The sequence below is a fragment of the Delphinus delphis genome, chromosome 6 (genome assembly GCF_949987515.2).
Source record: "Delphinus delphis chromosome 6, mDelDel1.2, whole genome shotgun sequence".
In the NCBI taxonomy this organism is placed as follows: Eukaryota; Metazoa; Chordata; class Mammalia; order Artiodactyla; family Delphinidae; genus Delphinus; species Delphinus delphis.
Genome location: NC_082688.1, coordinates 78,464,476 through 78,485,473, shown reverse-complemented (window position 1 = coordinate 78,485,473; position 20,998 = coordinate 78,464,476).

Here is a 20,998-nt window from a genome sequence, read left to right as displayed (position 1 = left end):
ACACTTGCGAAGTTTTAATAGTTAGAACTGACCAACAAATTATGAGACCTACTCAAGCTGTTGTTAAGAGATAGGAAAGGAGGGGCTTCCCTGGTGGCACAGTGGTTAAGAATCCGCCTGCCAATGCAGGGGACACGGGTTCAAGCCCTGCTCCGGGGAGATCCCACATGCCGTGGAGCAACTAAGCCTGTGCGCCACAACTACTGAGCCTGCGTGCCACAACTGCTGAAGTCCATGTGCCTAGAGCCCGTGCTCCGCAGCAAGGGAAGCCACCGCAATGGGAAGCCCACGCACCACAACGAAGAGTACCCCCTGCTCACTGCAACTAGAGAAAGCCCACGTGCAGCAATGAAGACCCAACGCAGCCAAAAATAAATAAATTAAATAAATAAATTGTAAAAAAAAGAGATAGGAAAGGAGATCTGACAGAACATAGCTGAATATAATGATGGGAGAAAATAAATATATTACATATTTTATACCCTAGAATAGTAAGGCTCATCAAACTCATTATATAAAACACTATAACAAATAAGAGATGATGAGGAATGATTAGGTAATTGAATTTATGGTTTTCCTTATCAGGGAACAAAGCAAAAGGTAGAATGAAAGGTTTACAGAAGATTTCTGAAGCTTACACTTTCCTTGCTTGACTGGAAAGAAGTCCTCTCTGAGGAGTTAATAACCTGATAAGTGCACTCCTCTCAGATCAAACAGACCTTCATGATAAAAGACATCTTTGTCTCACCTCTGCAAAACCAAGCTGACCAAGATGACAGGATGAAAAAGAAATATTTGTCTCAAGATATATAAGTCCTGACCCTACAGAGCACAGGCTGAAAAAATGACAAAAGTTCAGTCAGTTGCTTTGAATTTGTCCAAAAGATCACTGGAAATGATGGGATTCCTTCTTAATCTTCCTTTTGCTTCACTTAAACCACGGTTACCTCGCTCATGGATTATGGAAACTATGAACACCTAGTCATGCAAGGTAGTTGTGTCTGAGTTTGTGTGTGTGTATGTGTGTGTATTCCTGGAGTGAAATTTTTGATATGGTAATTTTTCATAAACTTTTCATCTTATGGACATTGTTTATCATTGTATTTTACTATATTAACTTGAACAGAACTCATAATATGATTCCTTATGTTTATATCCAAAGGAACCAAGTCCCCATTATACTAAACAAAGTTAAAACAATTTTAGATATTTTGGCTTTTGGAATTTTCTAGATAACAAGGCATTCCTGATATAGTAGCCAATAGCAATAATTTATAAAATCATCCAGTACAGGTTTATATATCCTGACCATGATATGAAAGGATTTCCTGTGGAAGAGATTGAAAATTCCCTCCCATTATAATGAGTACAAAGTTTTAGGGATATCACCTGAATAACCTAATGTCCTTTCTAAAAACCTACCTTCTGCAAATACATTTTATAATTTTTCTACTCTGTAATTTTTTCCCCTTTTACTCAATAAACTGTATGTTTACATAAAGTATGAAATTTGTATTTGGCTACCTTGTCTTCCCAGTAAAAAGATAGCTGTTAACATTATTGATCATGATTCTATTTTTCCATTTCAATAAAATACAAATAGTCATTTAGTAACAATATTTATTGACTATGTGTTGCTATATTTATTCACCTCTAAGTAAACGTGACAAGTCAATGTGAGCTTGGGAAGTAAATGCTGTTGAAGATTTGGCCTTCAAGGTGAGGCTGACTTTCATTTTTCTTATCTATTGAAGTATAGTATTCAGTAATATGTACATTCCTTCTGCTTTTAGTAGCATTTACTGTTTCTCTGTAGCTGGTAGCCAGTACTTTCATTTTAAACAGAATCTCAAATAAGTCCACTGACATTTAAAAACTGTAGACGCATCTAAAACATGGAAATTTAGAATGATTTTTTGGCTTGGGAATTGAAAACATCCAGCAGTAATTAAGGTGTCTTATTTAGTTCTGACCTGATGGTTCTGTTGCTTGTAATTTATCATGTTTAATTCTTGTGGAGGTATCTTAAATAACTCTTCAAAGGTCACTGAAAATATCCCAGGGATTTAAAGGATTCAGTGGATTTTTGTGAAAGGATTCATGTTTAACCTTTAAAATATAAAGTAATATAAATTTGCAAACAACCCTTAGGAATAGCTGATAATTGATCCTTTCAATTTTTTAATCAAATAATAGTGAAAAATAAATGATTACACATACTGAGAACAATTTGGATTATATATATGTATACGTGTGTATATACATATATAGAATATATGTAAATATACATGTATGTGGACTATATACAAATATATCTAAAATAAAATGTGTACATCTTACAATATGTCTTTTTAGATCTTGTAATAGTTGTGAAAACTCTATTTTTTAGCTCAGTATACTACTTTACTCAAAGGTCTAGATTGTTTTTCATGAATACCTTGTCTAGCCATCACTCTTGAGCAGAGAATTACATTAAGAAGTTTAATAGAAGATTTCATATAAAAGACTTTAAGCTGAAAATTCCCTTTCCTCATAAAATCCAATTCAGTGTTTAAAATGATCCTCTTATTAGGAGTTAGAGAGGAAGTTACCTTCCAATTCTAGGCTCATAATGACTACAGAGTTGGTGGTTGTGGTGGAGCCATGTTCTCATCCGCAATGGGTTATTAAAAGCATATTTGAAAATAAAGCAATAAAATTACATATGATAATTGAGAATTCTATTCATAGTAATATAAAACATATTATAATATCTCTTGTTCTTGCTTTAAAAGATACCGAGTTTCCTTGACCCTGGCAAACCAGCTGGGAGATAAGACTTTGCAAAACCATGATGGTCTACTAGTAATCTCTTGCCACAGATACTGGAGGCTTTGAGCTAGGAATTACCTTTCTGCATTACTATATTCCTGTTCCCCACCCAGTGACCACCAACCCTCCACCACACACACACAGGTTAAGGAAACATATTCAATTCCAATCATTAACGGGTTGGTGTGGTAAAGCAGGCTGAGTTTTGGTGTGTCTTGAATAAGTGCCCAGCATGATCAAGAAGTTCCAAGTTATCCGGAAGTTCGAGGAGTTCCTACATCAAATTGGCAAGTGGAGAGAGAAGAAAGGGCAGAGAGCTGTGACCACATTCCTTTCCAGGGCAAGATGGAGGATCTTGTTTCCTCATCTTAATAACAAAATCATCTATCAAATACTTAAATTATCTTTAAGGATGCATAACACTTCCTTCATCCAGAAGAAAAAGTCATTATCATTTATCTCAGTAAGCTGATTCATGAACCATATGTTCATTAAAATAGGCAAACAGGTTGTATATGATGGTTAAATATGGCATTTGAATGTTGTATCTATATCTTACTAACACCATTGCTTCTATTACATTTCCAGTGTTTGTGGGACCTAAAGATATTACAGTCTTTGGGAATTTTTTCCCCATCATTCCCTTTCCTCAATTGCTCTGACATCTACTGGACACATGAAGTCTCAGCTGATAGAAAAATAAAAGTATTTTTTTCATTAGTGCTATATTTTTTCTTCCAAATATCTTAGCCCTTCACTTTTTTTTTTCTTGGCAGAAATAATGTTACTTTTACAACCATGGGACTTCAGTATGTAGAATTCTTCTCTGTAGCATTTCATTGTATCAATCTTATATAACCTGATAAAGAGTAACTACGGCAGAAACTCTCAGCTACTTTTCTGTATACCTTGAATTTACCCGATAATCTAACTCCTGAATTATTTACCTTAAAAAGGCAAGCCCACATCAAATGATTTGTCTGTTTTTGTGAACACAGAGAAATTAAACTTAGTACTGCTGATGAGCATCATCTGATGGTGAGAAAAAAAAAAAATTCTTCAAAACAGCATCTTTCTGAAGAAAGAGTCAAAGACAGGAAGATAAAAATCTGTTTCAAACTTTATATTTAAAACAGTTCTTCACATAGAAGTGTGCCTTATCTCCCACAGGGAAAATAAAGAAGATTAGTATAGCACTGATTTGACATTGAATTAAAAACTGCTCGAAAGAGAGAAACCCAGAAGAACTAAAGGGTTTTTGTTTAAAGTGTCCAGGAAGGAATCTGAATATTAAATATTTAAATTCAAAGAAGAAATTTGAAATAGCAAGAACTAGAAAACAAGTTGAAGGGAGAGGTGATTGTAATAAGTATGATTAAGAACAGAAACAATGAGATTCAAATATAAAGAATTCAAAGAATAAGCAATATAAAACTGTAAAACGTAGACATCAAAAGACTATGCTGATAGAATGAGAGTATGATTTTATATTACAGACAGGCATGCAATTAATAAGGTTATAGTCTAGTGACTTATTTGTTTAAGCTTTTTTAAGGGGTTATTTTAAAAAGTTTTATTTCTTAAATTGGTCAACATGAAAATGATTGGTGGTTTGAGAGAGTCTAATCAGTTTATTACATGTATTTTCATACTCTAACTATACCAAAAGAAATTTATTTTTTTCTTTAAAAATAATTCAGGATTTTAGGTGACCTCCTAATATATAATACTAGTAACATTTTATCTCAATGTCAAAAGGGAGGGCATGCTTATTTGGCTTCATCTATGTGAAAATCATAATTTTGAAATAGGCTTTTCTCAATCTCTCTTCAGTCTTCACATGTTCAGTATAAGTTTTCTAATCAATATTTCTCCCTTCTGATTTTTTTTTCTGTTAATAGCATTGAATAATTAGAACTTTGACAAACATGCAAATTAGCAATGTTTTATGATCAATAATAAATTTGTTACAGTTCTTTAGACCTTAATAATTTCATAACAATTTCAAATTTACATTCAAGGGTGAGTTTATTAATTTGGAATTCAATTAATATAAGGCAAAATATTAAGAACTCTTTAAACTGTATTATTTATTCTATGTCTGGGTACAGTTGATTCCTCTAGTTTATATAAAAAGTAATATAAAAGGCAGGAAATGGAGTAAGACTGCGGAAGTGAAAAGAGAATATATACAAGACCAGACCATAAGAGTGAGTTATACCATACCAGGCATCAAATATTTAATTTTGAAAAAAACTGTGGCCAAGGCAAAGTTTCTGGGAGCATGTGATTACTTTAGAGAAGTGTCAAGTTCCTAGCCTTTGGCAAAACATTCAGTGCCCTGAGTTTGCTCTCAAATTGAGTTTTTCTCTCTATATATACATGATACCTTGTAGTGGTACCTGCAAGTTATACCCAGTTCACTTGGCTGTGTACGTTTCATTAAATTTAATTTCTGTTGTATTATCTTATATCTCAATTGGTGATAACCTGTATATGAAAATCATTGTACTATCTTAGTTTATATCACTGCCATTCCATGCATCCTTGTGTTACCAGAATTTGTTTTCTGGTTCAATCATTCAGCAAACTTTTATTGAGTCAATACTCTGGAGTAAGATTTTTGCAGTGAAAAAAAATATTGATATGGTCTCTAACTTAAAATTAATAAACCCTTCAAAATACAGAGAAATCCATATGCTTCAATCACAGTAACGTGTTTTAAATAATAATTGTGAAAAAGGTTGGACAAATAATACAATTTATGTTGAAAGGACCCTTGAAAACTCAGCTCTGGAACTTTCTTTCACTGTTTATATGCTTAGCATCCCATGAGAGATGATCAAGAGGATATTCACATTTCTATTTTTAAGAAATTGATTTCATTATAAGGCAAGAAATTTTTGCATGTATTCAAACTCTGCTTATTAACATGTTCCTGCATAAATCTTTAACATTTAAATTGCCCCAGTGTGACTTAAACCACTGTAAGCTAAAATGCTGTTTGAGTTTCATTAATATACAAAACAGATAAGAGAGAGCCAGGGCATAAATATAAGGAGCTGATAAGATTCAGGACAAGTCAGAGAGGCCTAAAATCAGGGTTAACATGTAATGTATCATCCAAATCAGTCACTTTAGAAACTGTAAAAGATACTATTAATAATTACACCAGTACAATAGACATAAAACCTTCCATCACCCACTCCCCCTTGCCATTGACTGTGAGAGTTTAATACAAGATACTATTAAAAGGCTTGGGATTTGGTAGGGGTTTCAATTTTCACAGTATTCTAGAGATGTAAATCTTGTTTTATCATGTCGCTTTTTATTAATCATCTCTTTGGCCTAATGTTGAATGTTTGCCATTGGTGTAAAAATAGCTTCCCAGTATTTTTCCACATTTGCTGAAACTTGATTCAATTTTCATGCTAATTAAAATGTAATACTTTACGTGAAACCTCACACACACAGACAGACACACACATACCCCTTATACATAATTCTAGGATCATATGTCAAATAAGAACAGTGATAACTATTTATATCAACTGTAATCTGTTTTCTTTTGTTACTAGCACAGTTGATATCCCATGATGGAAATTATTTGCTTAATGACAGATTAGATTTAAAGCACAAATTTGCCCACTAAACCAGGTATCTCTGCACCTTACAATATTTCCAAGAAATAGAGAATTAGGTTTGAAAGAGACTGACCACTTAAAGTTACACAACCCAGAGATTAGTGATTTGATCAAAACTGTATCTCACTTGATAATATTTTTTTTAAAAAGTGCATCCTAATGATAGGTAAGGTTTCTTCGTACAACCTCTAGTACCTGTCTTCTCCATCTCCAATCTCTCATTCCCCAAGTGCTTTATCCCCCAAATGTATCATTTTGGATTATTGTGATAATCTTTAATCTCCTAATTGGTCTCCTTCCCTAGAATCTCACACTCTCGAAATTCACCCTAGATCTTTTTACCATAGTCATCTGGATAAAATACAAATTTAATCATGTACCTTGCCTCCCATGTTAATAATTCAAAAGCTCCACGTTGTCTATGGGACAATGAGGTATCTAAATTGCTTAGAGTAACAGGCCAAGGATCCTGTGTCTTGACACCTCTCTGACATTTCTCATTTTCCATACCCCTTCCTCATGGCATTCACTCTTAATTGAATTCACTTTTCTTTCTTCCCAACTGGTCAGCATCTGCTGATTTACAAAATCCAGTTCAAGCTGGCTTTTTCATAAGTTTTCTGACTCCTTTCATTCCGTTAAATTTAATCACCAACTCCTTTGTGAATCCACTGTACTGTGTATGCATTTCTGTGATATTTTACGCAGGCTATTTTATTTCATACAGGTATCTCAGGATCAATAGGTATAGTTTCATTTTCAATTTCTAACATCTATAATAGTACCTGAAAAAAAGTAATCATTAAATTTAAAAAAATGTAAACATTAAATAAATTCTGTTTCATAAGTGAATAAGTGAGTTACCATGGATGAGTAATAAGTCTTTCCCAGTTCTAAAATTCTGTAATTTTTGGTATTTGGACTCTAAGACCATCCTTGATATAGCAGCTAAATTAACTACCTTGTCCACTTCAGATTTTATTCTCCCTCCCACTCTTAGTACACTATGCCTCAGCCTATTTGGGCCAGTTAAGTGGAATCCTAAATAGATCTTTTCAAGATCTTTTGGATTAGTTAGTACTGTACAGTACATAGAAGATATCTATCCTTTATTCTAAACCTGGAAATCACATTTCTTTGTTGGAATATTTTTGATCACAGTTTCAATTTCAGTGCTTGTGATTGGTCTGTCATATTTTCTATTTCTTCCTGATTCAGTCTTGGCAGGTTGTGCATTTCTACGAATTTGTCCATTTCTTCCAGGTTGTCCATTTTATTGGCATAGAGTCGCTTATAGTAATCTCTCATGATCTTTTGTATTTCTGCAGTGTCAGTTGTTACTTCTCGTTTTTCATTTCTAATTCTATTGATTTGAGTCTTCTCCCTTTTTTTCTTGATGAGTTTGGCTAATGGTTTATCAATTTTGTTTATCTCCTCAAAGAACCACCTTTTAGTTTTACTGATCTTTGCTATCGTTTCCTTCATTTCTTTTTCATTTATTTCTGATCTGATTTTTATGATTTCTTTCCTTCTGCTAACTTTGGGGTTTTTTTGTTCTTCTTTCGCTAATTGCTTTAGGTGCAAGATTAAGTTGTTTATTCGAGATGTTTCCTGTTTCTTAAGATAGGATTGTATTGCTATAAACTTCCCTCTTAGAACTGCTTTTGCTGCATCCCATAGGTTTTGGGTTGTCGTGTCTCCATTGTCATTTGTTTCTAGGTATTTTTTTATTTCCTCTTTGATTTCTTCAGTGATCGCTTCGTTATTAAGTAGTGTATTGTTTAGCCTCCATGTGTTTGTATTTTTTACAGATCTTTTCCTGTAATTGATATCTAGTCTCATAGCGTTGTGGTCGGAAAAGATACTTGATACAATTTCAATTTTCTTAAATTTACCAAGGCTTGATTTGTGACCCAAGATATGATCTATCCTGGAGAATGTTCCATGAGCACTTGAGAAAAATGTGTGTTCTGTTGTTTTTGGATGGAATGTCCTATAAATATCAATTAAGTCGATCTTGTTTAATGTATCATTTAAAGCTTGTGTTTCCTTATTTATTTTCATTTTGGATGATCTGTCCATGTGTGAAAGTGGGGTGTTAAAGTCCCCTACTATGAATGTGTTACTGTCGATTTCCCATTTTATGGCTGTTAGTATTTGCCTTATGTATTGAGGTGCTCCTATGTTGGGTGCATAAATATTTACAACTGTTATATCTTCTTCTTGGATTGATCCCTTGATCATTATGTAGTGGCCTTCTTTGTCTTTTCTAACATTCATTATTTTAAAATCTGTTTTGTCTATTTGAGAATTGCTACTCCAGCTTTCTTTTGGTTTCCATTTGCATGAAATATCTTTTTCCATCCCCTTACTTTCAGTCTGTATGTGTCTCTAGGTCTGAAGTGGGTCTCTTTTAGACAGCAGATATAAGGGTCTTGTTTTTGTATCCATTCAGCTAATCTGTGTCTTTTCGTGGGAGCATTTATTCCATTTACATTTAAGGTAATTATCAATATGTATGTTCCTATTCCTATTTTCTTAATTGTTTGGGGTTCGTTATTGTAGGTCTTTTCCTTCTCTTGTGTTTCTTGCCTAGAGAAGTTCCTTTAGCAGTTGTTGTAAAGATGGTTTTGTGGTGCTGAACTCTCTCAGCTTTTGCTTCTCTGTAAATGTTTTAATTTTTCCATCAAATCTGAATGAGATCCTGCTGGGTAGAGTAATCTTGGTTGCAGGTTTTTCTCCTTCATCACTTTAAATATGTCCTGCCAGTCCCTTCTGGCTTGCAGAGTTTCTCCTGAAAGATCAGCTTTTAACCTTATGGGGATTCCCTTGTGTGTTATTTGTTGTTTTTTCCTTGCTGCTTTTAATAAGTTTTCTTTGTATTTAATTTTTGACAGTTTGATTAATATGTGTCTTGGCGTATTTCTCCTTGGATTTATCCTGTATGGGACTCTCTGTGCTTCCTGGACTTGATTAACTATTTCCTTTCCCATATTAGGGAAGTTTTCAACTATGATCTCTTCATATATTTTCTCAGTCCCTTTCTTTTTCTCTTCTTCTTCTTCTGGAACCCCTATAATTCGAATGTTGGTGTGTTTAATGTTGTCCCAGACGTCTCTGAGACTGTCCTCAGTTCTTTTCATTCTTTTTTTCTTTATTCTGCTCTGCAGTAGTTATTTCCACTATTTTATCTTCCAGGTCACTTATCCGTTCTTCTGCCTCAGTTATTCTGCTATTGATCCCATCTAGAGTATTTTTAATTTCATTTATTGTGTTGTTCATCACTGTTTGTTTCATCTTTAGTTCTTCTAGGTCCTTGTTAAATGTTTCTTACATTTTGTCTATTCTATTTCCAAGATTTTGGATCATCTTTACTGTCATTATTCTGAATTCTTTTTCAGGTAGACTGCCTATTTCCTCTTCATTTTTTAGGTCTGGTGGGTTTTTATCTTGCTCCTTCATCTGCTGTGTGTTTTTCTGTCTTCTCATTTTGCTTATCTTACTGTGTTTGGGGTCTCCTTTTTGCAGGCTGCAGGTTCATAGTTCCCGTTGTTTTTGATGTCTGTCTCCAGTGGCTAAGGTTGGTTCAGTGGGTTGTGTAGGCTTCGTGGTGGAGGGGACTAGTGCCTGTGTTCTGGTGGATGAGGCTGGATCTTGTCTTTCTAGTGGGCAGGTCCACGTTTTGTGGTGTGTTTTGGGGTGTCTGTGGCCTTATTATGATTTTAGGCAGCCTCTCTACTAATGGGTGGGGTTGTGTTCCTGTCTTGCTGGTTGTTTGGCATAGGATGCCCAGCACTGTAGCTTGCTGGTCGTTGAGTGAAGCTGGGTGCTGGTGTTGAGATGGAGATCTCTGGGAGATTTTTGCCGTTTGATATTATGTGGAGCTGATAGGTCTTTTGTGAACCAGTGTCCTGACGTTGTCTCTCCCACCTCAGAGGCACAGCACTGACTCCTGGCTGGAGCACCAAGAGCCTTTCATCCACACGGCTCAGAATAAAAGGGAGAAAAAGTAGAAAGAAAGAATTAGTAGAAGAAAGAAAGAAAGAAAGGAAGGAAGGAGGAAGGGAGGGAGGAAGGGAGGGAGGGAGGAAGGAGGGAAGCAAGGAAAAAAGAAAGAAAGATAAAGTAAATAAAATAAAGTAAGATAAAATACAATAAATTTATTAAAATTAAAATTAATTATTAAAAAAAAATTAAAACAAAAAAAAAAACGGACGGATAGAACCCTAGGACAAATGGTGGAAGCAAGACTATACAGACAAAATCTCACACAGAAGCATACACATACACACTCATAAAAAGAAGAAAAGGGGAAAAAATCATAAATCTTGCTCTCAAAGTCCACCTCCTCAATTTGGGATGATTCGTTGTCTATTCATGTATTCCACAGATGCAGGGTACATCAAGTTGATTGTGGAGCTTTAATTCGCTGCTCCTGAGGCTGCTGGGAGACATTTCCCTTTCTCTTCTTTGTTCTCACAGCTCCCAGGGGCTCAGCTTTGGGTTTGGCCCTGCCTCTGTGTGTAGGTTGCCAGAGGGCGTCTGTTCTTCGCTCAGACAGGACGGGGTTAAAGGAGCCACTGATCGGGGGCTCTGGCTCACTCAGGCCGGGGGGAGGGAGGGGCACGGAATGCGGGGCGAGCCTGCGGCGGCAGAGGCCGGCGTGACGTTGCACCAACCTGAGGCGCTCCGTGCGTTCTTCCGGGGGAGTTGTTCCTGGATCCTGGGACCCTGGCAGTGGCGGGCTGAACAGGCTCCCCAGAAGGGAAGTATGGAGAGTGACCTGTGCTCACACACAGGCTTCTTGGGGGCGGCAGCAGCAGCCTTAGCGTCTCATGCCCGTCTCTGGGGTCCGCGCTTTTAGCCGCGGCTCGCGCCCATCTCTGGAGCTCCTTTAAGCAGCGCTCTTAATCCCGTCTCCTCGCGTACCAGGAAACAAAGAGGGAAGAAAAAGTCTCTTGCCTGTTCGGCAGGTCTAGACTTTTCCCCGGACTCCCTCCCGGCTAGCCGTGGCGCACTAACCCCCTGCAGGCTGTGTTCACGCCGCCAAACTCAGTCCTCTCCCTGCGCTCCGACCGAAGCCCGAGCCTCAGCTCCCAGCCCCGCCCACCCCGGCGGGGGAGCAGACAAGCCTCTCGGGCTGGTGAGTGCCGGTCGGCACCGATCCTCTGTGCGGGAATCTCTCCCCGCTTTGCCCTCCACACCCCTGTTGCTGTGCTCTCCTACGTGGCTCTGAAGCTTTCCCGCTCCGCCACCCGCAGTCCCTGCCCGCGAAGGGGCTTCCTAATGTGTGGAAACCTTTCCTCCTTCACAGCTCCCTCCTACTGGTGCCGGTCTCGCCCCTATCCTTTTGTCTCTGTTTATTCTTTTTTCTTTTGCCCTACCCAGGTACGTGGGGAGTTTCTTGCCTTTTGGGAGGTCTGAGGTCTTCTGCCAGCGTTCAGTAGGTGTTCTGTAGTTGTTCAACGTGTAGATGTATTTCTGGTGTATCTGTGGGGAGGAAGGTGATCTCTGTGTCTTACTCTTCCGCCATCTTCCCGGAAGCCTCCTATTTTTCTGTTTCTTACGTCGTATTTCTTTCTTATATCTCCTCTTTGAGAAGATAATGTACAGTTTTTAACTCAGGAAAGAATTATTGAGCCTACCACTCACTGTGCTACATGCTGTAGAAATAATGAGACTGTTATCACTATACTTGCCCTCTTGGAAATTGTAATCAAGGGTATATGGGGGATACCATCTATTTCATGCTTTGATGTCTTAAGAGATGAAATGAAAATTAAATACAATTTAGTAGGATTATATTCTTACTTAACATTGAGTACACATTATTTAATCAAAGGGCTTTTCCAAATCAAATAAAATTAGAGATCAAATAGCCAATCTCTTCATTATAATAGATAGCTAATTAGGAGGTAAGTCTGGATATGCCATAGAAGATACAAAGATGTTAGCACAATTCAGCAATGAGAACCTCATCTTGGATATCACAAGTCTCTTTCATTTTTCACTGCAACATGCTATACAAAACAAAATGAAAACAATAAAGTATCACATCAGCTCTACTGCTACAAACATATCCTCATATGTTAGCATATAAAGGTAAAAATGTTTGCACAAGATATTATTTCAGCCTTGTAATAGAAACCTCTTTAAAACAACCTGAATGTCCATCAGCATTAGTCATGAAAACAAAAGCTGCATAAATTATTACAGCAACTATAAAATGGAATAGCCTTCGACTATCAAAAACAATGAGGCAGAACTAAAAGTACCTTTTGAAAAAGAAGTGCAAGTTAAACTTGAGTGAACAAAAAGCCAATTAATAATGTGTGAGAAATTCTCATTTGTGGAAAAAAATGAAGAAACACACTGCACACACACAGGCATATATATATATATATATATATATATATACACACACACATACACATGCATATTCTTGAAGAGTATATGGAACTTTGTGTGATATTTTGGTGATACTGGTAATATCTGTTAAGTGAGAATTGGTCCTGGGATAGGTGGGAGAATGATATTTTTTAATATATATGTTTTACTGTTTATATTATTTTTGTACATTTTAAAAATAAACATATTTTAGGAGTGGATATGGGAAAAATGACTTATCTCCTGTTTAGACTTAATATAAGTAACACAAAAATTCACTAAAATATATATGGAACTTGTTAATAACAATACATGGAGAAATACAAAGAAAAAGAGGTGAATGTTGCTTCAGTATTCTAGACTGTTTCATAGGACAGTTTACTTTGGATGTTTAATATTAGAAAAGATGCAAGAGAGTTCTCTATTTTTTTTTTTTTTTTCGGTACGCGGGCCTCTCCCGTTGCGGAGCACAGGCTCTGGATGTGCAGGCCCAGCGGCCATGGCTCACGGGCCCAGCCGCTCCGTGGCATGTGGGATCCTTCCAGACCGGGGCACAAACCCGTGTCCCCCGCATCGGCAGGCGGACTCCCAACCACTGTGCCACCAGGGAAGCCCGGGAGTACTCTATTTTAAGTTTGCTAAGCCATTGAGTTTACTGGTATACTTTTACTGATATTTAAATCAAAATTTAGTAGTCATGCTTATGGAGAGGTGTTTTGAAATGGTAGTTTAGTTTTACAACTTTTTATTTATGTTAGTAACAGTGACCATTCTCTCTACCCTTTCTGGTAGAAAGATACATATAAAACACCAGAAATAAGGCTTGTGCTCTAAATTGAGCTCTTTTGTTTTTCTTTTAAGTCGAAGTAAAACTACATCTTCTCACTATCCTTATGATCAACAGTGCACATTTCCATAATTTTAGCCTTGGTAAGAGACAGATAATAGGTGGGAACATTGAAGACATCAGAGCTAAAGTGACAATAAAAGCTCAATACCATGACTTTAATTATCAGTGGACTTTTGGTGTAACTAAATGAGCTAGTCCCAAGTAGGGCCTAATTTCCAGTTGCCATAGAACACTATAAAATAAAAAAATTCATGTGTCAGAAGGCTTGACCATAAAATCTTAGCAGAGAGGAACTGATTGGTGTCTTCCCTTCCTTTGAGGATAAACATCTTATTGACACATGTGAAATCAATGTTGATTTGTGGGTTTTTTTTAAAGAAAATAATATTGTGAGAACAAATCAAAGTGTCATTTCACCATCTTCTGCATTGAAACAAATTAATAATTTACCTTTGAACTCATTTTCATATAATACTGTTCATCTTTCCTTTTATTCCAGAAATGTTTTCTTTTCTCTCCAGCCAGATTTCAGCTTGGCTCTGCACTTCTGTTCTCATTCATATATTTTTAAAACAGGTCCTAGTGTGTCAATAAGGTATTGATTACAAGGTTAGCATGAAAAAACCTACAAATGAGAAGTGTGCTGTGCACTGTAATAGTGTATTAATACATTGATACAGAGGTGGAGGGTCATTAAAAAAATATAGTAGCTGTGAACAAAGGAATGGCACATTATTTATGATTTATAATTGTCGGTAAATATCTCGATATCTAAATATTTTTAGCTCCATTCATTATTCATTTATTTCTTCATTCAACAAATAATGTGTGAGCTTTACCATGAGTCAGGCACTGGGTCAAGCGTTTGCTTTTTCAATTCTTGTTGTTGGTAGAGTTTCTGTAGGATGTTTTCTACCTATATATGACCCTAAAATGTATTAATTTTAATAGAAGAAAAATCATCCAGATAATCCTGGAAAGTGTTCACTGTATATGTCTGTTTAAGCTTTTGTTTGTTTTTAGTGTGTTGATTAATTTCTAATTAGGAAAATCTTTACATAGTTAAATAGCTAAAGACAGAGTTTCTGAATAGGTTTTCTGTGATGCACAACATTGTGTTGGAGGTGAGCTGATTTCTGGAAAAAGCACAAGGGCAATGTGATCCAATGAATGTCAATCTTGCATGTTTCGATATAACTTTTTTCAATCTCCATCTCCTTTCAGGGAGTTAGGTGGCTCAGAGATCAGTGAATTTACAACTTAGAAAACAATATATTTATAATTATTTTGCATTCATTCCATTTAAAATAGACAGCACCAGCCAAAGGAACAAATGACTTTTTAATAGTGCAACATTTTAATTATCTTTCTTAGTTTTGAATATTCTATTATTACTCGTTGTTTTCTCGCATATGAAGATAGTCTTGGTTTATAACTCCATTTCTATTCCCTCATGATGAAAAGCTATTTTTCCTTCATATCTGTGTGATCCATTCTCTCATCTTCTTCATTTGTATGCTCAAATATTACTTTTCCAGTGAGACTTTTCTTGGCCATTTTATCTAAAATGATATTCACACCACGATGGTACTGCTTATGCCCCTTCTCTGCTTTACTGTCCTTCATAATATGTTTCCATCTGACAGATTGTATTAACTGTCATGTTGGTCTACCTCCACTGGGATACAAGCTCAGTGAAATCAGAGAAGTGCATCTCTTCTGTTCAGGTCTCTGTGTCTAGCAATAGAACTGTGTCTGGCAAATAGTAGATGCTCAATACACATCTGTAGAAAGACTGAATAAACAGATACCTTTTTGAATAAGAATCCAATTATGTAATCTACTTTTATGTAGCCTATAAGTCTCTTACAGGCAGAAATGTGATCATATTTTAAACTTGGTTTTCCATACCTCTAATGCACTGCCTTAAACAATCCTATGCTCAATACATTTGTATATAAATTGTTCAAATAAGTAATTAGATGAAACTCCAATGCATAATTCTCGAGTTACAGATTAGATTCAGTCCAATGTAACCACAGAACTGAAAACTTCTAACTGCAGAATTTGAAATCATCATCTTTCTGGCAGGAAAAAAATACATTTTCAAAATATCTTTTTCCTGCAATCAAATTCCATTCTTCCACTTAGAAGGCATAAATTTGACTTGCATGTGATGGAAGAGAAGTGAGACAATAAATAAGTCATGAGCATACATAAAATAGGATGTTAGGTGTTAAAGGATAGAAGAAAGTAAATCAAGAGAAGGGTATAGAGAGTAATTGATGAAGCAAGAGATGATGATAATAGCTTAATAATGGCTTAGTCCAGATGCTGTGGGTGGGGCTGGTGACTTAAAGAAAAAATCTCCAAACCTTGAGTTCTGCAACTAAAATATTAAGATGATAATAGTGATTGATTTAGAGAGTGGTTGTTAGGATTACATGTGATAATATATGTGAAATATTTAGCCTCATGTCTGGAGTGTAATCAAGTCTCAATAACTGTTAAATGCAGTGTATTGGGCTTAGATAAATATGTGGCGAAGAGTCATTATTTTATCCAATTTATCATTGATAATAGACTTGTGGGTATCTGAATACGGTCCTACTCAGGTGCCTGAGGTTATCTGTAAATTATTACAAAAGGCAGGATTCTTCCCCGACTAGGGAAGACAAATACACTTGGAAAAACCACTGAGAACGCATGATGTTCACAGATATGTTAGCAGCGAAGTAGCATGTGATTTTTCTAACATTGCCTACTACAGACTGTTAAAGGCCTTGGGCAATTAGCAGACTTATGGAAATGTCTAGAGTAGGGAAACACTGTTTTCACATTTTTGTTGTTTTTCTTGATAGTTTGCTTAGTCTGCAAGTTTGGACCACTTGTGTTGATAGACTATCTGCCTTCAGTATTCCATTCTCCAAATCATTACTCTCAATAAATTGAGAGTTGTTTATTTCAAAATATTATATATATATATGTATATATATATATATATATATATATATACATATATATATATAAATCAATAGCACTGATTTTACTTAACTCATAAAATGCTATTCTTTTAGGCACCCAGTTTCCATCTCTTTCTTTCCTCTTAATAACACAGAGGTATCTTGATATGTGTCACAACTCTTTACATTGCCCACATTAGAGCTTCATAACATCAACTGCAACAGAAACAAACAATAAAAAGCTTCAGCCTTCTGTATGAATTAGATGTGTTCAAGCTTTCCGAATGCTGAACCATATTTTTTATTTCTTATATTTGTAATTAAATCCTGGAACTGAAAATAAAGACCACATTAAATTACATATTTATTTAGCACATATTAAAGGGCAATGTGTTAAGAGGGAATGAAGACTTTAGAAAGTGTTTAAAGCCTGGACTCTGTTCTGCAGGTATCAAAAATTTATTTCATCCTGAAAAGTTACATAGAACATGCATTGGATATATTTCTTTAAATAGTGGATTGTGGAATCCTCAATATCAAGAATACAGTCATCCCTCAGTATGCTTAGGGGGATTGGTTCCAGGACCCCACAGATACCAAAATCTGAGGATGTTCAAGTCTCCTATATAAAATGCTGTAGTATCTTCAAATAACTTATGTGCATCCTCCTGAATACTTTAAATCATCTCTAGATTACTTATAATACCTACTACAATATATGTAAATATTATTTAAATAGTTGACAAGTCCAGCCATTTCAAGTTTTACTTTTTGGAACTTTCTGAAATGTTTTATTTCCTGAATATTTTTGATCCCGAGTTGGTTAATCCTTGGATGTGAAACTCGTGGATATGAAGAACCTACTGTATCTGTGTGGTCCAATCATCTTAGATCAAGCTGATACAGTAGAGGATGTGGGGATTTTGTTTGTAAGATTGGATGAAAGTATTCCCTGTCTTGTCTTTATTTAGTGATTTTTGGAAACTTCTTTGTCTAATTAGGTGACAAAGTTATTCAATCATTCTTGGTAGTTTTATTCCTGTCCCATTTGCTAAAGAACTTTTTCCTCTTAAAGTTAAATCTCCTCTTCCCACTCCCCAGTGGACATGCTTTATCCTGACTTAGACTCTGTGAATGGTTTCTCCATACCTTCTTTTTCCCTAGTCACATTTTTCTTTCCCAAGGACCCAGGAGATTGAAATACTACTAGAGAATACAGGGAGACTTGAGTTTAGTAGTACAGAGCCAGGCACTGGGTACCTGAAGCCAGATTCCTGGGTTGAAATTGAGAAGCCACCAATTGATTGTATGAATGTGATCAAAGCACAAGCAAACTCTTGCCCATTCATTTTTTCCCTCGTTAAATAAGGATAGTAATATTATTTACCACATAAGAATGTTGCAAAGATTAAATGAGGTTATATTTTTCTTCTCCTCCTCCTTTTCCTCCCCCTCCTTCTCCTCCTCTTTCCTCTCCTTCCTCTCCTTATTATTATCATTAATGTGGCCTTAGTAAACATTTCCAGGAAAACAGGGAACTCAGTTTTTTACAACAGGAGAAACCATAAGTCATACCCAATTATGTATGCAATCTGAAAAATATATAAATTTACGTTTAGAAGCCACTCAAAGAACATGAATCAAAATAACTTTGACATGAATTAATCACCAATCAGGAATGTTTTTGTCCCAAGACAATGGGGATAAAGATAAGAAAAATGTTTCTGGCTTTGCATTCCTTCAGGATGGCAGTCAACAGCATATGTACTGTAAGAAATAAGTAGGGTGGATTTAATGCTAGAGGGTTATTAGGATCAGCAGGTGAACATACCAAGAGAATGTAGAACAATACCCTGAAGGCTGAGTGAGGACACATTTTCATTTACAGCATATGAATATGAATATATATCCCAGTTGTATCATATTTTATTCATGTATAATAGTATCATATCCACAGGCTGGTATTTTCAAAGTCCTGTTTACTGAATTTAAAGAGATCCAATTTGTGGAATAAACATGTTTTCCCAAACATGTTGCTTAGTGATGTGTTGCCTCTCACCAGAATAAAATGATAGAATGGAGGTAAATTTTTAAAGATGAGATAGGTTGAGAGCAACCCTAAGCTCTAGGCCAGTGAAGGAAGAAATGGAAGAGGATAGTTGTGTGTTATTCATCCTTTTGTTTCTAGTACCTAGCACAATATCTGCAACATAGTCAAAATGCAATATATATTTTTGAATTAATATATAAATTAGAGATGGTGAATTTCTTTAAAATCATTTCTCAGTGTATTTATATGATGGAGTAAGAAATTTATTATGTTATTTATGTATTCAGATTTTCCACTGGAGATAAAACTTTAATCATAATATTATTGCACCAGAGATACTATTTTTGAATCTGTCAAGCTGAAGTGTTTAAATTCCTAATAACTTATACTTGTTCCTAGTTGCCTTCATGTTCTCCTCCAGTTAAAGCCAAGGAAGGTAGACATGCAGTTTGGGGTTTGAAAACAGGGTTTTCAAAGTGCATATTGTCAAACAAGCATTTTAATCTGTAAGGAACAATTTTTTGAAAGAGTAAACAGTAAATTTTGAGAGTTCCAAGCCTGTATGACTAGAGCATAGAAGTCTTCAATAAACTATTTAGTAGGAAGGTGACACCATGCTGACCCTAGGAAAGAGATTAAATCCCCCTCTGAGACTAGAAGGAAGGGCTCAGAGAGAAAAGCATAGGAGGAGGACAGGAATACATTACAGAAACTGGCCTGTTCCCTGCCAGTAGCCGCTATACCTCCCTGGTATCTTGCTCCAAGTGCCTTGAATGGGGGCTTTGTAGGATAGGTGTAGTCCGAGAGACTGATGCTACTGCCCTGCTTAAAATTTGTGTATATACATATACACACATATATCAATATGTATATACCTATATCTATATATACATATACATTTGTTTATCATTTTCAATTTCTCTTTGGCAACATTTTTCTACATTCCTATTCATTTCCTTTTTTTCTCCTTTTCTCTTTCCCTTCTTCTTACTCCTTTTATACAGGTAGCATGTTTGAATAGATCTATTTCTGGTTCCATTATGTAATATTACTCATCTTGAGAAGTAGTGGGATTTTTCTCAATCAGCTATTTGAGGACAGTCCCATAGTAGCAGAATTTATTGTGCCTCCTTTTAAGTTTTATTTTTGTCTCCCCAGTAAACTGAAAAGGGCAGGGTTGGTAAAAATGCAGTGTCTTCTCTTTACACTTATACACGGTTTGCTTTCTGCAAAAGTGATTTGCCTGGGTTCTTTCTAGTTCAGTTCCATCTTACCTGCCTCCCCAGACCTGCTGAATGGGGTATCTGGGAGTTTTTGCTACAGCCCTGACCTTGAGTTCCACTGTCAAAAACAAGGAATTGTTGGTTTCTCCCACGGGATGTACTATTCCTGTGGGAATCCTGACTTTACGAGATAATCAACAGCTTCTATCTGTCTTCACTAAATTTGTCAATCCTTCCTCATTTATTAGGTTCGGTCTTATGGAAATACCAGAGTTTTGTTGAGGATGCTGTTTTTCAGTCATTAATTCTCCTTGTTGATTTTGTGTAAATTCCAGGAAGAAATGAGGTAAATCATGTTCTTTCTTCTATCATGCCATTTTAAAACTGGAACAATGAGACTAAGTTTGAACCCAAACATGGCTAAATACCTTACATGAAACCCTTCTTTTTCCTTCTGAAAATGGATATGGAGGTGATAAACAAGCAGTGTCCATTTGCAATAATTCCTCATATTTTTGTTTATCAGTTGAATTATATAAATTTTGAGTTCCTATTATTTTATGATTAATAAATATATGTTTAGTAAAAGATGAAATGATTGAAAATGCTCAACCTGATGAAAAGCTCTATCTATGGAAACATTTCTAACTAGTCTTCCTAGATCACAGATAATTGATGATCACAGGATCCTCACATATAGGGCATGATTTCTGCAGATTGTCAAGTTCAGCATTACTATGTGAGTAACAAAATCATCCTATGAGTAACGTAATGGATGTACCCAATCCTTCAGGAAACTCTCCATCACTGAAATCCTGCCTTTTGGTCATTTTAGTACTTAATATTCTTTATCCATGAAGAGCATTTTTCTTTCTATTTGCTTAATTATCACAGTGTTTTTTTTTTAAATTTATCTCTTGTGTTCCTTGATTTAATTCCTCTTTTCTGTATTTACTTGTAAAACACATGTATGTATGCAGTTACCCTGATCCTCTTTCAAAGAAGTTCAGTAGCCTACTCTTTGTGGGAGAGGGAGTGAGCGGCCACGTGGTGTATGAGGCATCTCTATG